This window comes from Gastrolobium bilobum, unplaced genomic scaffold, assembly GCF_033153095.1.
Source record: "Gastrolobium bilobum isolate Gb01-03AN ecotype WA unplaced genomic scaffold, APGP_CSIRO_Gbil_v1 utg35275, whole genome shotgun sequence".
Lineage (NCBI taxonomy): Eukaryota > Viridiplantae > Streptophyta > Magnoliopsida > Fabales > Fabaceae > Gastrolobium > Gastrolobium bilobum.
Genome location: NW_026897206.1, coordinates 96,264 through 114,754, shown reverse-complemented (window position 1 = coordinate 114,754; position 18,491 = coordinate 96,264).

The following is an 18,491-nucleotide window of genomic DNA, read 5'->3' as shown; positions in this document are numbered from 1 at the left end:
AGATTCAAACCTCAATCAATGTGTAGACGATGTGCATCCTCTAATGATAGTCTACAATATCGCTTGATGGCTTGTAAGAACACTTCTCATAGACACTCTCCTTGGCTTGGTCGCTTGATATTCGAACAAGAATGGGCTGCCTACACTAGGGTATTTACTTGGGATCCAAGTTACTTAATTGTGTAACTCGAAATGCAAGAAAGTGCAGAGAAGGAGAGGAAGTGATTGTGAGGCTGTCTTGGTGCTTCAGTTAATTTTTTTGTGCCTAGCCTCACTTAGGTTCTTAAAACGATAAACCAAATGAGTCATGGTCGAACCATGACTCCCACTTCCGTGAAAGTTGAATTTGAATTCAACAACTAGAGCTTATCTAGTTTGAATTCAAATTCTATGACTACTCTTAAAAGGTTTTAATCACATCAAACCTTTAAGATAAAAGCTATCTTAATCTAATTAATATAAGAATGAAATCTAAATTCATAATTTAAATTTCAAACTATGAATATTTAAACTTTAAATTAATATCCTTATCTTTAATTCAATTTTTTTTGGTATACTGACTTTATTTACTACTTTGAGGCGAGTCGGCTCCCCAAGTATCCCCACAAACTTCAACTCTTTGTATCAGCTATGAGATTAATCTCAAGAGTTGAGGCTTAGTCATAGTTAAAGCTCTTTGTCCCTCCCAAAAATGTATTTGATTGGAATCGAACTGAAGTTATCTCCCTACTTTACTCATCCTGTGTTGTCGACTGAAATTTTAAACTTATAATAAGATCTTACCTTACGCGTATCTTATTCAAATTCAAATTCAAAATTCAAATTTAAATTAAGTTAACAATCTAATCCTTATTTAATTTAAACTTGATTTACATTTGATATTATCAAATAAAGTAGTTCTCTCCATAGCCCAATGGCACAAGTAGCTAGCGCCTCCCAGGCCTAGCTAGCTTACGCCCCAAATAGGCCCATGTGTTTACAGCATATAAGTCTCACTTATGCATAGCCCAATGCATGATCTTGTGCATAAGATCTATATTATACACTATAGGCCCAAAACCATATGCTAGTCTATGCCATCAAGGTGATATTGGTGTGTGACCCATTAAACTTATTTAGCCACAAACATAAATAAGCTTGGGCAAATTAGACCCTTTAATGGGCCCAACTTATTTAATAGCCACACATAGTACTAATAATACTTTATGGCCCTAGAGTTAATGGACGATCAAGTGATCTTGCCTTTTTCCTGTGTGATTGTCGTGTCAATTCATCATTTCATCTCATTACCCTAGTTCTGATCAAGAACATGTATGTTGTATCAACTCTTTAATGACCAGAAGAAAGATTTTCTAGAACTATAAGTCTTCTTCCATAAACTCTAAAGGCAAATTCATAAATTCCCTCAACCAAGTCTCGCCAGTATCTAGTGGATAACTTATCTCTTACACAGATGACGAATCCTATCGTCTTGTCCATCTATATTTGTGCCCTCAAGTCTTACTCAAGAGTGCATTATACCCCTATATTTCAAGCAGATAAAGTTATATAATCAAGGTATGACCCTTAGACACAATAATTGATGCAACCTTAAGTCTAAGGATGATTCGCACTACCAAACAATAAGAGATTGTATCCAATGATACATGTTGTAAGGATTCCTTATGGAGTATCTCGACGAGTTAGTTCAGTGCGATTTGTTCCACTAATAAACCAATCAACAACTCAGTGAATGCATCTCCATGCTTGCTCCCATGAGATTTGTACCTTGTATCACATGTAAGTAGCTTAATGTCGTGCTAGTCTAATTGAGTCAACCAATGCCCTTTCTTGATGACTTTTAATTAGGAACAATGTTTAGCAAATAATCGTGTACTAAAGTTCTCATGATCATGATCTTATCATAGATTCTCAAGATACACCTTGATTATTCCTAGGGCATTTATCCATAAAACAATAATCAAAAATAATAAATAGAGACAAATAAATAATAGATAAAATAAATGCTATAAATATTATTTATGAAAAATGATAAAGTACATGATATCATCTGACTCTCAGATTATCTCCAAGACATGTATACTAACAATCTCCCCCTTGGTCTAAAGTCAATCAGGTTGATACCTCAACCTTAATGACTCATAATGGCTATTATGCTTCCTCTGATAAACTACTTTTGTCAGAAAATCAACCATATTGTCATCTATGAGAATGTAGCCCATCTTTACATCAATGTTATCAATGATATCTTGAATTACGTGACACTTCTCGAGCACGTACTTGGATATTTGATGACTGTTTCTGTAACAGCCCGTTACGTACCGATGATGTTATCATTACATATGGTATTAAGCGCAGTTACAATCACAGTAATTGAGTTAATTAAATTACGGGTAAACTTTTTTCTTTTATTACATCATTATTTTTAAACCTTAAACATGTTCGTAATCAATTAAAAACAACACCGTAATTGTAATTGCAAGACATGCGGAAGCATAAAACTTATTAATCATAACCCCTCCAAGTAATACCATTAATTCTAGGTGATAAAATGACACATTTTCAAATTTTACACAGTGGGAATCGATTCCCAACCTCAAGGAATCAATTCCCAGCAGTTACTGTAGAAGTCAGTAGCTAAAATTTGCCTCCCCTGTTTTGAGGAATCGATTCCCTCCCAAAAGGAATCGATTCCTTGAAACAGAGCACGCAAAATTTAGGCCACTGTGATGTTGGGAATCGATTCCTTAACTGCAGAATTGCATTTTGACAGCTTTTAATGCACTAAATGGGTGATGTAACTTACTCCTAACACCTTAATACTCAATATACACCTTACACTAATACTAATGTAGGCTATAGGCCCTTCCATAATACATATACATTAATCCATGCATCATTTACAACATTCTCAATATCATAGCCATTTTACACATCAAATGATCTATTTACATCACAAGCTTTCCAATGCCTCAAATACAACATAGGTGGCCATGGACAAGTCCCATGCTCACACAAAATACAAATATAAACCAAGGCATGAAATATAAATCAAATACGAAAGACTTAGAATCCAATCATGAACACCACAAAAGCATGGAACCTCAACATGCAATATGTTTATGATCTAAGTCTCAAAATGCTAAATAATATGCTATGTCCATCATATATGCTCCTCCAAAATGCCATGCTCACCATATGCACATCATCCCCAACTCGTCTACTAAGCGGGCCTCTTGCCCGAAGCCCCTCCGTGCTCACTATAACCTGAAATGGTGTCCTCCAAACGCGGGGTGAGATATACAAATATATCTCAGTAAACCAAGGGTACTAGAGGATCACTCCATCCCATGGCTCACTCAATGTGCAACAATTAACATTATGTAAAAATGCATGACATACAATATCACAAACAACTGGGGACAAATCCAAGAACATCCACATCAGGATTCCATTCAAGGACCCCATCATATAACTCCCGGAATCTTCTTGGTGCCTCTCCCATGGATGAGACGACCCCATGGCAAAACCCAACTGGAACTTCTCATAAGCCCTATCCAGCGAAAGTCCCACGTTTGGATCATCCTGGTACCGCTCCCAGAGTCGGCCCCACGGCAAAGCCCGACCGGAATCCCCAAAGGATATCTCCAACGGAAGTCCAAACCAACATGCATCTACTGGCCAGAGACCACACAATTTTTCACACAACATGCACCAAGCATGTCACACAATCAAGCAATAATGCATGAACATACATATTCACACCATGTCAAAAGCACAAAATCCAACCACAACCTTTCACTAGGTGTGGTGGAGCACACAAGGGACTAAACCCAAGTTCCAAAGGTTTACCTCACTCCGAAGCCAATGCTCCTCAACGTAAGCTCCAAGCTTAATCCACTTCTATTGAATCCGTGAGAGGCACCCTAAATGATCAACAACAATGACCATCAATCAATTGCAAACAATTCATCAATTTCACAAGACCTATCACTAATTTTAGCCATTTAGGCCTAATGGCCCTTTCCCATTTAATTCAATTATCTTTACCACTTGAATCATCAAGCTAATTCATCAACCCACCAATTATCCACTAAATCATCAATCTACCGATTATGCACTAAAGCATGAATCATTGATTACACCATAATTTCACATCAACTTTTCCCCTCCAAACACATATGGTTCGAATTCATCAAGGAAGCACATACCAAGGTTTTCAATTCATTTCAACACTCATACACATCCTTTAATCCTATAATTAATTCATACCCATGATTCACAACTCAACTTACACACTCCTACAACATGGAATTTTCATGAACTCATGCATCACACTCCAAAATTTTCTAAGTTACAATTTTTCAAATCACAATAAATTTTATTGCATCAATCATCATCATTTATCATTCTAAGCATTTAATTCCAAACTTAATGAGAGTGAGAAATCTTACCACCAATAGCCTCCAATAGTCCAAGGGAGTGATCTCCAACCAATGGTTCAACATAAAAGCCCCAAAAACTCTCCAAAACCTCACAAATTTCGTGGCTGTTCAAGGGGGTTTTCTCCCTCCACAATGCTCCCCACAAGATGCACTCTACATGAAAGTCATACACAAGAGTGTGGGGAACAACTTTGTAGTTGGAAGTTTTTCCTAAAAGTGGCTAGAAAATGGAGTTAGATATCAAACCTCTCAAACCCTCAAAAATTGTGAAACTCCACAGGAGGAAGAAAAGAAGAGGAGAGAGAATTTCTGAAAATGTGTCTCATTTGTCCTTTTGTCACTTAAATCACTTAAGTGGGTCTTACACGTCAATTAACTTTAATGAATCACCTAATTTAAACCACAATTTCATAACCTACGTATTTTTCTCGTTCGCGTCATATTTTTGTTTCCTAATAATACTGATCAATATTTCACGCTTATCGGTAGAATTATACTACAGTATTTTACACCGGTAAAATCACTATTAATGAAATTTTTCGAAACTTGCCTATCCACTCGATTTTTCGTCCTGAATCCATTTCCGGCATTAATTTTGCCATTGGAGATCTTCTACTCAATTTTTCTTGCCTAGGATACGTGTTTGGTAAATTACCATTTTGCCCTTTTACATAATTTGACCCTAATTTCAGGATTTTCACTAATCTTTCCCTTTTAATTCACCTTATTATATATAATCATACATTTAGAAATACGAGGTGTTATAGTTTCATTTATAACTGCTAGATAAACAATCAATGTTTATCCTAGTTCTGGGCAAACCGTCGTGGGAAGGGATGGTAGAATTTGTTTCAACTCTTATAAAGCCTTTTCACATCCTTTGGTCTATTCAAAGTTCATCCCTTTCTTTAATAGTTGGAAGATGGGGAAATATCTACAGGCTGACTTAGTCAAGAATCTCATCAAAGCCATAATTCATCCAATTAATTGATACACTTTTTATGTTTTGAAGGTTGTTCATCTCGATGATAGCTTTGAACTGGTTTGATTTGACTTCACTGCATATATTTGTAATCATAAATCTTAAGATTTGTCATACAGGGAATTTAAAGGCACACTTGACGGGGTTAAGACACATATTTTGCTTTCTTAATTCATCAAAAAATTCCATTGAAGTTGGAATATAACCTCCATCTTCCCTCTTCCTTTGACTTTACGATCATATCATCATCCTTCGTATTTACTTTTTAAATACTTTGTTCATCTTTCTTTAGTACAAATGACATCATAGTGTAACAATAATTGGCCCTCTTTGTTATTAACATTATTTTCTCTTCATGCTCTTATACATTGGGATATAGTTATATCCATAATAAGTGTCCATGAATAAGAGAATTTTAAAATCGGAAGAGTTATCTACCAATTGGTTAATGCTAGGGAGGAGATATGAATCCTTGGGATAGACCTTTTTAAGGTCTATGTAGTCAACACACATTCTCCATTTTCCTAAAGACTTCTTTACCAAGACTACATTGGAGAGTCATATGGTGTATCAGGCTTCTCAAATGAATCCTGCCTCTAACAATCCCTTCACCTCTTTATCCACCACTTGTTAGCTCTCTAGTGTTATCCTCATTTTCTTTTGAGATACTAGTTTAGCTTATGGTGAGGTAGACATTTTATGGCAAAAGAAATTGGCACTAATGTCTAGCATATCAAAATGCACCCAAGTGAGCAAGTCTATACTCCATTTTTCTGCTCTTATCAAGTCATATTTTAGTTTCAAGGGTAGGCCGGATTCGATCTTGGTAATTTGGCCAGGTTTTTTTCCTAGCAGGATTTCCTTCAACTTGCCATCTAGTTCGGGGTCGATATTGCGAATGTTTTTTTGTCAAAAGTTAATAACTATCACCATGACTTATCTTGATTTCTTTTTTCTTCCTTTTGAGGTTAAACTTTATCTATTGGATATCAGAGTTGGTTTTCAAAATCTTTAGGCTTTCGTTGTAACATTTTCGTGCAATGTCTTGTTACCTCTCATTGTTGCCACCTCATAGTTTTTGGCCATGAATTTTATTGCTAAATGTATATGGGATAATGTTACTTTAAACGCTTTCAATGTTGGTTTCTCCAATATACTGTTGTAAGCTGAAGACAATCTACCACGATGAATTTGATCATACAGGTTTTAGCTGCACTTTGTGTACCTCATGTTAATTGCAACTTTATGTATCCTAATGGTATGACTCTTTCACCTAAAAACTAATCAGATCCGTGTTGCAAGACATCAATTGCATTTTAAGCAATTCTATGTTCTGCAAACAATCACAATAGATGAAGTCAGCTAAACTCCTGCCGCTTAACAACATTCTCTCTACCTCAAAGTAGGCCAATAGGTTATCTTTGACCAATAAGTCACCATGTTTGACAGGATTCCCTTATAGTCCTTTTTGCTGAACACTATGCCTGGCTTATTAGGTTTGTTGGGTTGGTATTGATAATCTTTCTTACTTGAGAAGGCTTAACATTCTTTCATATAATGCTTGCGTGCATTTTTTGAATCGCCTCTTCCTATAAGACCTATATAGATAGTACCAACATACCATCCACTTTGGTATATTTCATTAGAATTGGACTAGCAGGGTTCAACTATGATTCTAGAGTTAGTTGTGCCATTTGACTACTTCTTGGGTCATTTTTTTCTTTTTTAGTGCAATACCCATAGTTTTAGAAAAAAGATTCCTAATGAAATCCCTTAACTGCCCTACCTTTTCCCTCACTTCTTGTAGTTAGACAGGGGCATTTTAGTTACTTTGTTTTCCCAGCAAAATTCTACTAGTCAAACAAGACTCTTCCCTCTCCCACATTCCATTTCTGTAAAAATCCACCAAACACTTCACCTTTGTCTACTCTTCTTTAATTTCTCAAAAATAATCCATCTTCAACACCTCTTTCTACTCTTCTTTCTCTTTCAAGGAAGATTCTCAAGCACATTCCTCCATATTTTTAAAGGTTTCATCGTACATTGTCAACCATTCACTAAGGAGCCAGAAACCTCTTGATAAAAGAGAGTTAATTTAGTGTTTTTATGATGAATTAGATACATAAATTGCATATAAGGTGTCTTATTTGCATAATATTTGGGCAAAATATTGCGTATTTATGATTAAGTGCTTTATGATTACTAAGTATGAAAAATATGGTAAATATAATAGATGACTGATTGAGTTTTTTTACTTTGTAGGAAAAGTTGATACTCGAATATTGTAACAGAAAAAGATGATAAGGAAAATAATGCTACAACAATCGCGGCAATAAGACAACAAGGACGTGAGAACAAACCAAAGGATAACCAGAAAGCAAGGGATAAAGACTTCTAGGAGATCAAACCATCTTCAAATCCCAAAAATCAAGGAAGATAGGTTTTTATCTTATGAGGAACAATATATTCAAATTCAAATTACGAAGATAAGACCTTATTCGTTAAGTGTCAATAACCTAAACCAATTGAAGAAAAAGTAGGGATAAGATAAGGCTGCAACAACAAAATTCATGGATTGCACTCTTTAAATTTGAGATCCAAGTCCCATTTTTCCTATAAAAAGAAGACTTCACCTCACGATGAAGATATACACACAACACACAGACGATTGAAGGAAGTTACACACATACGTTTAGAGAGAGAAAAGTTCTCAAAAATTAAAGGCAATGAGCAGCATCGTGCTATAGCATTGCTGATGAGGAACTTGTTCGCAATGCTGGAACATAACTTTTGATGTAACATTATTTTATAGTTTTTTGAATCTATTTCAATGAATTATCTTCCCTTTCTTTCTTCTTTCTTTATTTCCACCATGAGCTAAATATTTTTTAGGTTGCTAATAGAGTACTTATGCTATATTGTTGTAATGGAAGCCTAAATTTAGTTTTTGTTAATTTTAAATTAGTTATTCAATGGGTATGCTTAATTTTATTCATGTGTGCATGCCGAGAAGTACATATATGATATTGAGGAGGTTAAGGATGATAGGTTTCCGAATCCTGATCCTTGTTGAATAGTGTGGATTAACTAAGTTAAAGAAATTTAGTTAAGTTGTGGGTAGATAGATTATTCACACCGTATAGTCTTAGAATTTGAGCTTAAATCATTATTTAATTCTTGTATAGAGATATAGGGCTTAAGTGTTGGGTATATATGTAAGGTTGGCTAGAGTTCCTACATACCTTAGTGCTCAGTTACTTAAAAGTTAATAAAGTTTTTGCTATAGCATCATTACAATATTGTAGTATTAGAGAAATTGAACCTAACCTATATCTCACATCCATCACTTTCATATTTTAATTTAGCTTATTATTTTTATTACATTAGTTAATTAGTTTATCTTTACTAGTCTTTTATTTTATAAAAACATCCATAAGCATAATTCATTTCCTTTATTTCTTTACTTGAATACTCACACTTTATAAATCATCTCCGTGAGAACAATATTTGGACTCACAATCCTACATTACTTGTTGACAATGTACATTTGCATTTATCAAGGGTATTACTCCCACACAAACACTTATTCACCTCCCTCCCTCTTATTTTCACCTTTCTTCCTCATCTCTTCAATTGGAACATCAAGCTTGGATGGTATAACAACCCTCATCGTCAAAATAAGTGACAATGAATTAACTAAGGGGGTGTTTGGTAGAGAATTTTTGTTTAGATTCCTAAGAAACTGAATGTGGTAATCTAAGTTACCCACATTTGGTAGAGGATTTCTGAAAATTTTCTCGGGATTTTATTTTGTGAGCAAAATTTAACCAAGAATACCATCCAAAAATACTACCTACAGGTAGAAAAGGTAAAGTTTAACACATTTCTAGCAATATTTTCAATCAACCAAGCATAATATCAGGAAAATTGATCCAACATTCTCATGAATATTTTGGCCTACCAAACAGTTTTTTTGTAACATTATAGTGAAAGTCAATTTCCCACCATATTCCTGGAAATCGTGATTCTCGGGTAAAAACAAATTTCTCCTCTACCAAACGCCCCATAAGGGTTTAAGTGAATTAAACACGTGTTTAAGGAAACAATGAACGATAAATCATGTAATTGACATGATAATTAAATTAAGAATACAGTTCATGCCAGACAAGTCTAATAGGACCCAAATATAAGTATAAAATATATTTAAGGATGTAGATGTAATTATGGTGAAAGTAAGGTTAGTTGGTAATTGATTAAAACTAGGTCAAAACTTGAATTAGATGGTGTAATTAAATTGTGTGACAAATTTCATAGACTTAAAGTGTCTTTAAATTAATTAGATGATGTCTAAATTAATTTTTAAAATTAGGTCAAAGTTTTACCTAAAACAACTAATAAGAAATGGTATAAGTCAAATGTACATGTAAAGTTAAGGAAATTGACAATGTAACTTAACTTTGTGAATTTTTTCTTGAATTTTTGATGCATAAGTGATGCATATGCAACCATTGATTTTTAATTACAAGAAGGTCAAAGTTAGATTAAAACTAACCAGTTAGAATTAAGGTTGAAAAGTTTTGAAAGAATGGACCAATAAGAATGAAGTTTGAATAGTCAAAATGTGACAAGTGGACAACTAAATAGAATTGGTGAAGAAGCCTCATTCAATTCGATTTTGATGCCTCTCTTTGACGCCCTTTCTTCTTGTTTGCACAAGATTAAAGAGTCTAGAATGTTGTATACTTAGTGGACAAGTTAAGTGTGTAGAAATTGAACCAATGGGAATTAAGCTTTTGATGCAAAAGTCAAAAAAGGTGGCTAAGTGAAAGATACATGTATTTAGTTATTCTTTCCTTCATAAGTTGGCAACCCCTCTTTCTTTATGTCCCTCTCACGCCCCATTTTTCTTTCTTTCCTTCTCATATGGCCGAAGCTTGCATGAAAGAAAAAGCAAGGAAGTTATTGAAGATTTAGGCAAAACTAGAGAAAATCTATACACAAAACTTGTAGCTTTAGGGCTTGTAATCTCAAATCTTCTTTCGCTTCACTTAAAGAAGCTTTATATTGAGAGATAATCCTCTCCTAGTCATGTGCTTTACATGCTGTCCAAAAAGGTTTAAGGATGGTTTTTGGAGTTTTACTTGGTGAAAAAGACTACCTAGCTCCTAGAGAAGCTAAATAAGGTAAGATATCTAAATATTGATGGTTGAAAGTTATTGTATGGTGATGTTTATGGTTGACTAGGGTTTGAATATATCATGATCATTTGAAGTTATTTCATGTGGTTTGATGTTTTTTTGTGGTTGGTTGTTGAAACTATGCATGGAAATGCTTTAAATGAACAAAAAGGGTTTGATGTTTATACAAGAAGTAAATCGGCCAAGTGATGAAAGAATATGCAAACGATGTGATTGATAAAATATTTAAGTGAAACTAGGGTTTTCAATGGGTTTAATGATGATTGATTCAATGGAGAATTAATTGAGAAGTTAAAAGGAAATCCTTTGATTCTAAGTGTAGGCCATTCGGCCATATACATTTTAATGGTAAGGGATTAGTATTTGATCATGCAAATATGTTTAAAGGTTGGTTAATGTATGGTTAATCAATGATCGAAGTAGTTTACATTGAGAGGAGTGACATGAAAAATGAAAATTGTATAGGTACAATTCAGTCTATATGTATTAACTAGGGTTGGAATTGGATAGTTGAATAGGTAAGTGTGTTTAATGTTTATTTGATGTGATGAATCAAGATGGGACATAGTTTAATTAAAATTAAACAATGAAAAGATCAATGGATGCATTGGTATACCAATTTGGCTATAAAGGAAAAATGGTGAAGGAGTTGAAGTTAATTTGATACTAAGGTGGATTATTAAACATGATTTACGTAAGGTGAATTGCACTAATAAAGTTGTATATTATATGGTCAGAAAGTGTATAACCTAATGTGTAATGTGAGGTTAACATGTGAAAGTTATAAAGTGATTGTGAATTAGGTTATATGGTGTATCAATTGGATTAATTGGTAGTAAATAAATGACACATGAAATACATGAATTAATGGTGATGCAATTCGGCCATGATGAATAAAGTGTCATGGGTTGTAAGTTAAATTAAATTAAATATTGAATATCATTTGCTAATTGACATACAGAAATATGGGAATTTATGGACACATAGTTCATGCCCAGTTTTGAAAATACTGAGACTAACTTTGGTTAGGAAAACGTGTAATTATGTATTTGAGTTTTGTTGCTTTATGAGAACTACTTAGCAATCTTAGATATGTATTATATGATATTTAAGCAATAGAAATTATGTTTTCGCAATTGAATTTGAGTTATGATCATAATATGGGAATTGGCTTAAATACGCTAGTTTGAAATGTAAACGTTTATAAAATGGAAATTTTTTTATCGTATTTCAATTCAAATACCATGATTGTAACCGTGCTTAATATCATATGTAATGTTAACATACCGATCTAGAATGAGGTGTTACATATGGGAACAACTTTCATTCTTCTTTCGTAGATACATTCTTAGAATTTTGTGGAGAATGAGGGAGGATATTGGGAGTTAGAACCTTTAATTTGTGTAAGTTATAAAACAATCGTGCTTATTCAATTATGACTTTGAAATTATGCCCTGATGATATATGTATATTTGCTGATTTTGTGTGTGGGTCATCTTTTTCTAGGAAAAAGAGAAAGAAATATGAGTTGCTGTTGATCTTGGTCACCCCTGTTCATGCATGAGCATACTATATGATAAGTGAATCATACATTGATATTTTTAGGAATTGTGGTAGTATAGGATGCATGCATGTTTTCTGAACTTTAGAGGGGTAGGATGATATATTGGAATTGGTACAAGGTAGGGTTTTGGTCCCAGAAAACCTTGGGTGTTGCCAAAGTCAAAATTTCATTCTGGTGTTGCTCGTTGACCTTGCTCACTCTAGTGAGCATCTCAGCGAGAGGTCACTTGAAGGAAATACTCTCTAGACTTCCTTGATAAACTTCCTCGCTCTAGCGAGCATTTGCCTGATAACTACTTTCTCTAGTCTTCCTCGTTTCATCTATTGATTTTCCTTAGTAAGGCCTCTACTCTAACATGACTTAGGTGTTAGCGTCTAGAATCAATCCCAAAAATTGGGATTGGATAACCGAGTTATGCGGAAGACAGACTTGTATTAGACACTGGCTCTTGTTTATAATGTGATTGGTTCATTATTAGAACTTATGGCAATGTCAACAAATGATTCTTTCACTCTTGCACTATTATTTGTTATGAATGTGGTTCGTATTACAATTTTTTTGCAAAAGTCTCATTCTTGTTTTTAAATTATCATTTCAAGCAAATTTTGAGATATGAAATTATACCTATACTACATACAATTATACAACTATACTAGTATATACAAGATATCAATCAACCCATTTAAAAGCTTTAAATAAAGACTAAAGGTTAAAAAGATTGCAAACTCTATTTATGTTGGTTTGATTTTCACCATTTGTGACTTACATTCGAATTACAAGTGTTAGACAAGTGACTTTAAAATTAAAGCGGAGGTGCATTGAATTTTATAAAAAAAAATTCAATCTTTAATTTAAGACAAATAAGCATAAGTGAACGTACAAGCCTAATATATATTTTGTTTAAAACATTATATTTGCGTGTGTATACTATATATATATATATATATATATATATATATATGTATATATAGAGAAAAATATTTCTCCGGCAACTTGAGATAAGTTTATCTCCGACCACCCTAAAATTACGTTGTTTTGTTTATTTATTTATTTATAATAATTGATTCACCTTTGAATGGTTATGATTCCCTTATTCTCTCTCTTCCTGTATCACCTTTGATCCATCTTTGTACAGTTATGATTTAGGCTGCACATGACAACCATTCTGATTCCTGGCACTGTTTCTTAAAAGAAATGATTCTTTTCTATTTCTGTGCCTTGGAACAATTCTGAGAATCAGAATTACGTTTGTTAACATATTTTATTTTTATTCCGAGAATCAGAATTACGTTTGATAACATATTTTGTTTTTATTCCGAGAATCAGAATTACGTTTGATAACACAATAAAAATCTATTTCTTTACTTTTGTTTATAGATTTCATTAACTGTGTAAAATAGCAAATGACAATAGATTGTAACCGAAATGCCAAATTTTATATTTAAACAAATTATCTAAAAATTTATAATATTTTATTATATAGGTTTTTTTTTAAAAATGTGTTATCATCAAAAGGAAGTGGTTTGATTATCTCACGTGCTAATTGAAGCATCGCATTCAACACTTTGCTGAAATACTTGCTAATTGTTTGCCCTGAACGCTGAAATCTCTCACAAACATTCTTATTTAAACTCCCTTGTCCAATCAAGTACAAAAAAATTCCTAATTGTTCATCAACCCTAATATATCTATTGTCTGCTAACCAGCCTTTTTGTGTCATCAACATACAAAGTTTGTTGAACACAAATCTTTCAATTCTAAATGCCTCATATATTCTATCTGAGTGGCCAGATCTAAGTTCCGCAACCCATTCAGCACCTGTCAGGCTACTATCCCTAATGGGTTCTTTGTTATGTATTGAATTATTAATAATAATATTCAACAAGTTTGATATAACAAGATCTTCATCTATTGATTCGTCGTCAGTATGAGGTTCAAAATATTGCCCACAAGTCAGACAAATAAGAGCATTAGCCATGACAATACTGCATCAATAGATATTGTCATCATTAATTTCATGCTAACATATTTCAAAAAAAAAATTCGCATTAACAAAAAAAAAATCACACATCATAGTCATACGAAAAATGAAAATTTAAAAAGTATCCTCATCATAGTCATACAAAAATGAAAATTAAAAAAATATCCACAACATAGTCATACGAAAAAAGAATTAAAATATGGTCTTCGACTCCGTTAAACAAGACAAAATTAAGTTTGTTGCAACACAATCTCATTCATTTAAAAATTTATAGGAGTAAAGCTCTCCTCTCAGGTGGAGCCTTTATAAATGCTACTCTCCATGCTTCGCTTTCAACCACTCGATCAACTGCTTTGCGGTACACTTCATTCTCCAATCCTACCATGTCATTCAATACATCCATTGCAGCCTCAACTGAGTATGGATCCTCATTCACTTTTGTAGTAGCGGAATTAGCATAATTATGGTGGCATTGGTTTTGTCTAATCTTAACCAAATCCTGAATGGCTTGACATGCCATTGCAATATCTGTATTCCTACTACCTCTTTTACACTTTGCATTTGGCGTCCTATCTTGTCTATGTTGTGCAGGACTGGGCGTCTCAACAGGATCAGATGCAAATAAATCTTCATTAAGCATATGCTCATCTTCTTTATATTCTTGTCTATGTAGTACAGGACTAGGCGTCTCAACAAGACTGTCAATATTATCACCATCTCCATCTGAAATTTGGTGTACCTCAGCATTTCCTATAACATTATCTCCACTTGCATAAACATCCCCAAATATCTCAACTAACTCTTCCCAATAAGGAAGGCCATTCTTCCGAAATTTCTCCCATTGGGGATTTTCCTGTACAAAAGATTTACCTAATTATGTTTAAGAAAATCAACAAATTTATAATAAATCATAGGGAACACTATGTTAAAAGTTACCTTAATGTGGACATCCCATAAAGATGCATCCTCGGTTGTAGTAGTTTTCAAAACGGTGTTCCAACCAAAACCAGATATGCTTAGTAATTTCTTGAAACTTGAATATTCTTGTCTAAGTTTATTCATCTTGTTTTTCTGTTGATTTAGTGTGTAATCAAGCGCTGTTTGTTTTGTAAATTCATCTTTAATGCTTTTTCATGCTTTCTTACTGAAAGTAGATGTTGTTCTATTCCTTTTTTTTACTTCCTCTACCAGCAAATTAACAAAAAGATGTGTGTTTTTATCAGTCCATTTTGCTACGAACCCTTCGGATGCCATACTCCTTGATGATAACATGTCAGAAAATAAACCATAACACCAAAAATTAGAAATGCACATACTCATCCTGAGAATAATAGTCTGATAAAAACATATTAGTCTGTCGTAGAAATACTAAGCATGAAATCAATTTGGTGGTTTGAAATATTTGAAATGTACATACTCAAAGACACAGTTGGTGGAAGAGTTCAAGTAGCTAGTCTTAAAGTCACCTCCACGAGATTATTGACTTTGGTTTCCTCTGACGCAAGCATGAGTGCCAAATCAATTAAAGTAAATCCATCTATAAGTCAAAGGGCTTCTTAACAAACATATTCAACTGACAGGATTGAGAGTAGAAAGTTAATACAGAGTGTAGCTTCTTATTATCTCAACTAACATGGTGCAGATTTAATATTTCTTTATCCTTTGTAATTAACAAGATTTAATACACAATTTAAACTCAATATGTTATTAGTAGTAGTTCTTCAATTAAATACATAGTGTAGATTCTTATTTTGTCTGTTACCCATTGTTAGTAGAGTTTATTAGTGAGTTTGCTCGTATATAATATTTTTGTAAATGGGTGGTTGTCATTTGGTTTGGCTGGAGGTTGCATGTATAAAGTTTTTAATTTGGTTGTTTGGTGAACCTTAAAGTAGTAGGAATCTACCTGGATAAAGTTTGGCAAGAAGGTCTATTACTTTAATAAAGGTGGTGATATAATTCTTTTCACGGAATTGACCTTAATGGAGGTTATTGGATGTCAAAATTGCCTTTTATCTATGCTTATTTGTTGATTCTGTTTCCTTGAAAAAATTTAGTTTACATCCACTATGTCATATCACGTTGTGTAATCTTTGTGCATTTGTTGTATACTAGTGGTGGTGGCATGTCCGAGGCACATGGTCATATGAGTGTATACTTTCCTTAGTTTTTTCACTGTGTTTGGAAGATTACCAAATCAAGCAGGATTTTGCCCCAGAAATTGAGGTTGTGTGTGAACTATACATCTAAAACAAATGTATGAGAAAAACTAACTCGGGTTCTTTTTTTTCTGTCCATTGATCATTGATGTAATTTTATAGGTACTCGAATTCAAGGGTGGGGTTCTGCAAACTCTGCAGCACTATGCTGATTTTATCCACATACTTTTTGGAACATTCTTTTAGCATTATCTATTATTAAGCCACAGTAGTCCTCAAATAAATTGCTCACCGTCAAAGGGCTTCTAGATGGCAGCCGCTATAAGATAAGGTAACCAGCAAACCATAAATCAGCAAGACGAAGAGGTAACAATTAACACGAAATAACAAAGGAAAAAGCTCAGGTAACCAGAACTTGAAATAACATGGCAGCCGCTACTTGTATATCGAGACCCTATACTATCAGCCTATGTAGCACCGCTACGACACGCGATACGCGATACGATACGACACTCCGACACGTCAATCCTAAAAAATTATGAATTTCGACACGTTGGGACACGTTTTAATATTAAATAATATTTTTAATTTATAGAGTGTATATTTCATTTAATATTTAATAATTTAACAAAAAAATGAAACTAAATTAATAATACCCATCAACACGTTATAAAGATGGAAGCTTTAATAAAAAAAAAAAAAGAACTGGGATGAGAGATATATAATATCAGATAGAGAAATCAAATCATACTAGAGAGATCAGAGACAAGGAGATACAACAAGAGCGTGATAGGAATTGACAACAATGATGCTGAGATGATCTCTTATCTACTTAAGGGAAAAAAGACAAAAAAATAAAATTGATATGATCAGGTGGAAGCTTTATTAATATATTTTAATTTTTTAAAAAATAATTTTTTTTAAATTTTTTTTTAAAAAAGAGTAAATACCTTTTTTAGTCCCTGGCAATAAAAAAAGACCAAATTAGTCCCTAAAATTATGAAAAAAGGGCCACATTAGTCCTTATGTCAACTCCTCCGTCACTAACGTGGCCCTTTTTACATACTGTCAGGGACCAATTTGGTCCTTTTTTATTGTCAGGGACTAAAAAGAATTTCGTAGATATTGCCAGGGACCAAAAATGGTGTTTACTCTTAAAAAAAATTACGAAAATGCCATTTGACCGTGTCGAACACGGTCAAATTCGCGTGTCGGAATGGTCAACGTGTTGGAAAAAGTTGACCGCGTGTTCGACACCATGTCGGAGCGTGTCGCCCTGTCGGACACGACTCTCCCTGTTTTTACAAGTATCCATGCTTCCTTGCTACCAGCGCAGGTAACCAGAACTGGTTTAACCAATCATACCCCACAGTCACAGTGCATACAATTAACAGTTCCCAAGCTCAATTGCAGAATTCAATGATAAGGAAAAATCATCAATTTGGAAATTCAAAAGCCCTAACCCCAATTTAAAAAATCCCAAAATTTGCAATTTCAAGTTATAATCACAGGTCATAAAAGAAGAAAAAATAAGTAACAAAATAAGCATTTACTCCTACCATTAACCCGAGATTCATCAAGACGAAGAGGTGAGGAGCATACCTGTTGTTCTTGTGTGAAAACTGATTCTCGTGAAGGAATAGAAAAAGACGTCGAAGGAGACGAAGAACTTCAGCCTTGAAAACTGATTCTCGTGAAAACTGAAGGGAGGGGTGATATGGTTGAAGGCCTGTGATGGTTGGTGTTCGTGTGTGAGTGTGTACGAAGAAGTGAGAGAGTGAGGGAAAACTTGGAATGGAGAAAATCGATTCTGTTTTTGTGCCCCAGATCAGAGATTCAGAAATTTCTCATCCATTTTTACCTAACGAGTTTCTCATCCATTTTTATTTCTGAGAATAGAAATTAAAAAAAACTCATTCCGGGAAGGTTGTCATGCACACCCTTAGTAGGCAGAGATAAAATTATCTCAAGCAGCTTAAGAAATGTTAAGCCCATATATATATATATATATATATATATATATATATATATATATATATATATATATACACATTTAAAATACTAAAGTAAAAGAAATAAGGGGGCAGTTATACCACCCTTAGTATTTGTTTGGTTATTGTTAGATTAATTCAAAATTAATGATAACCAAACATAATAGCAAG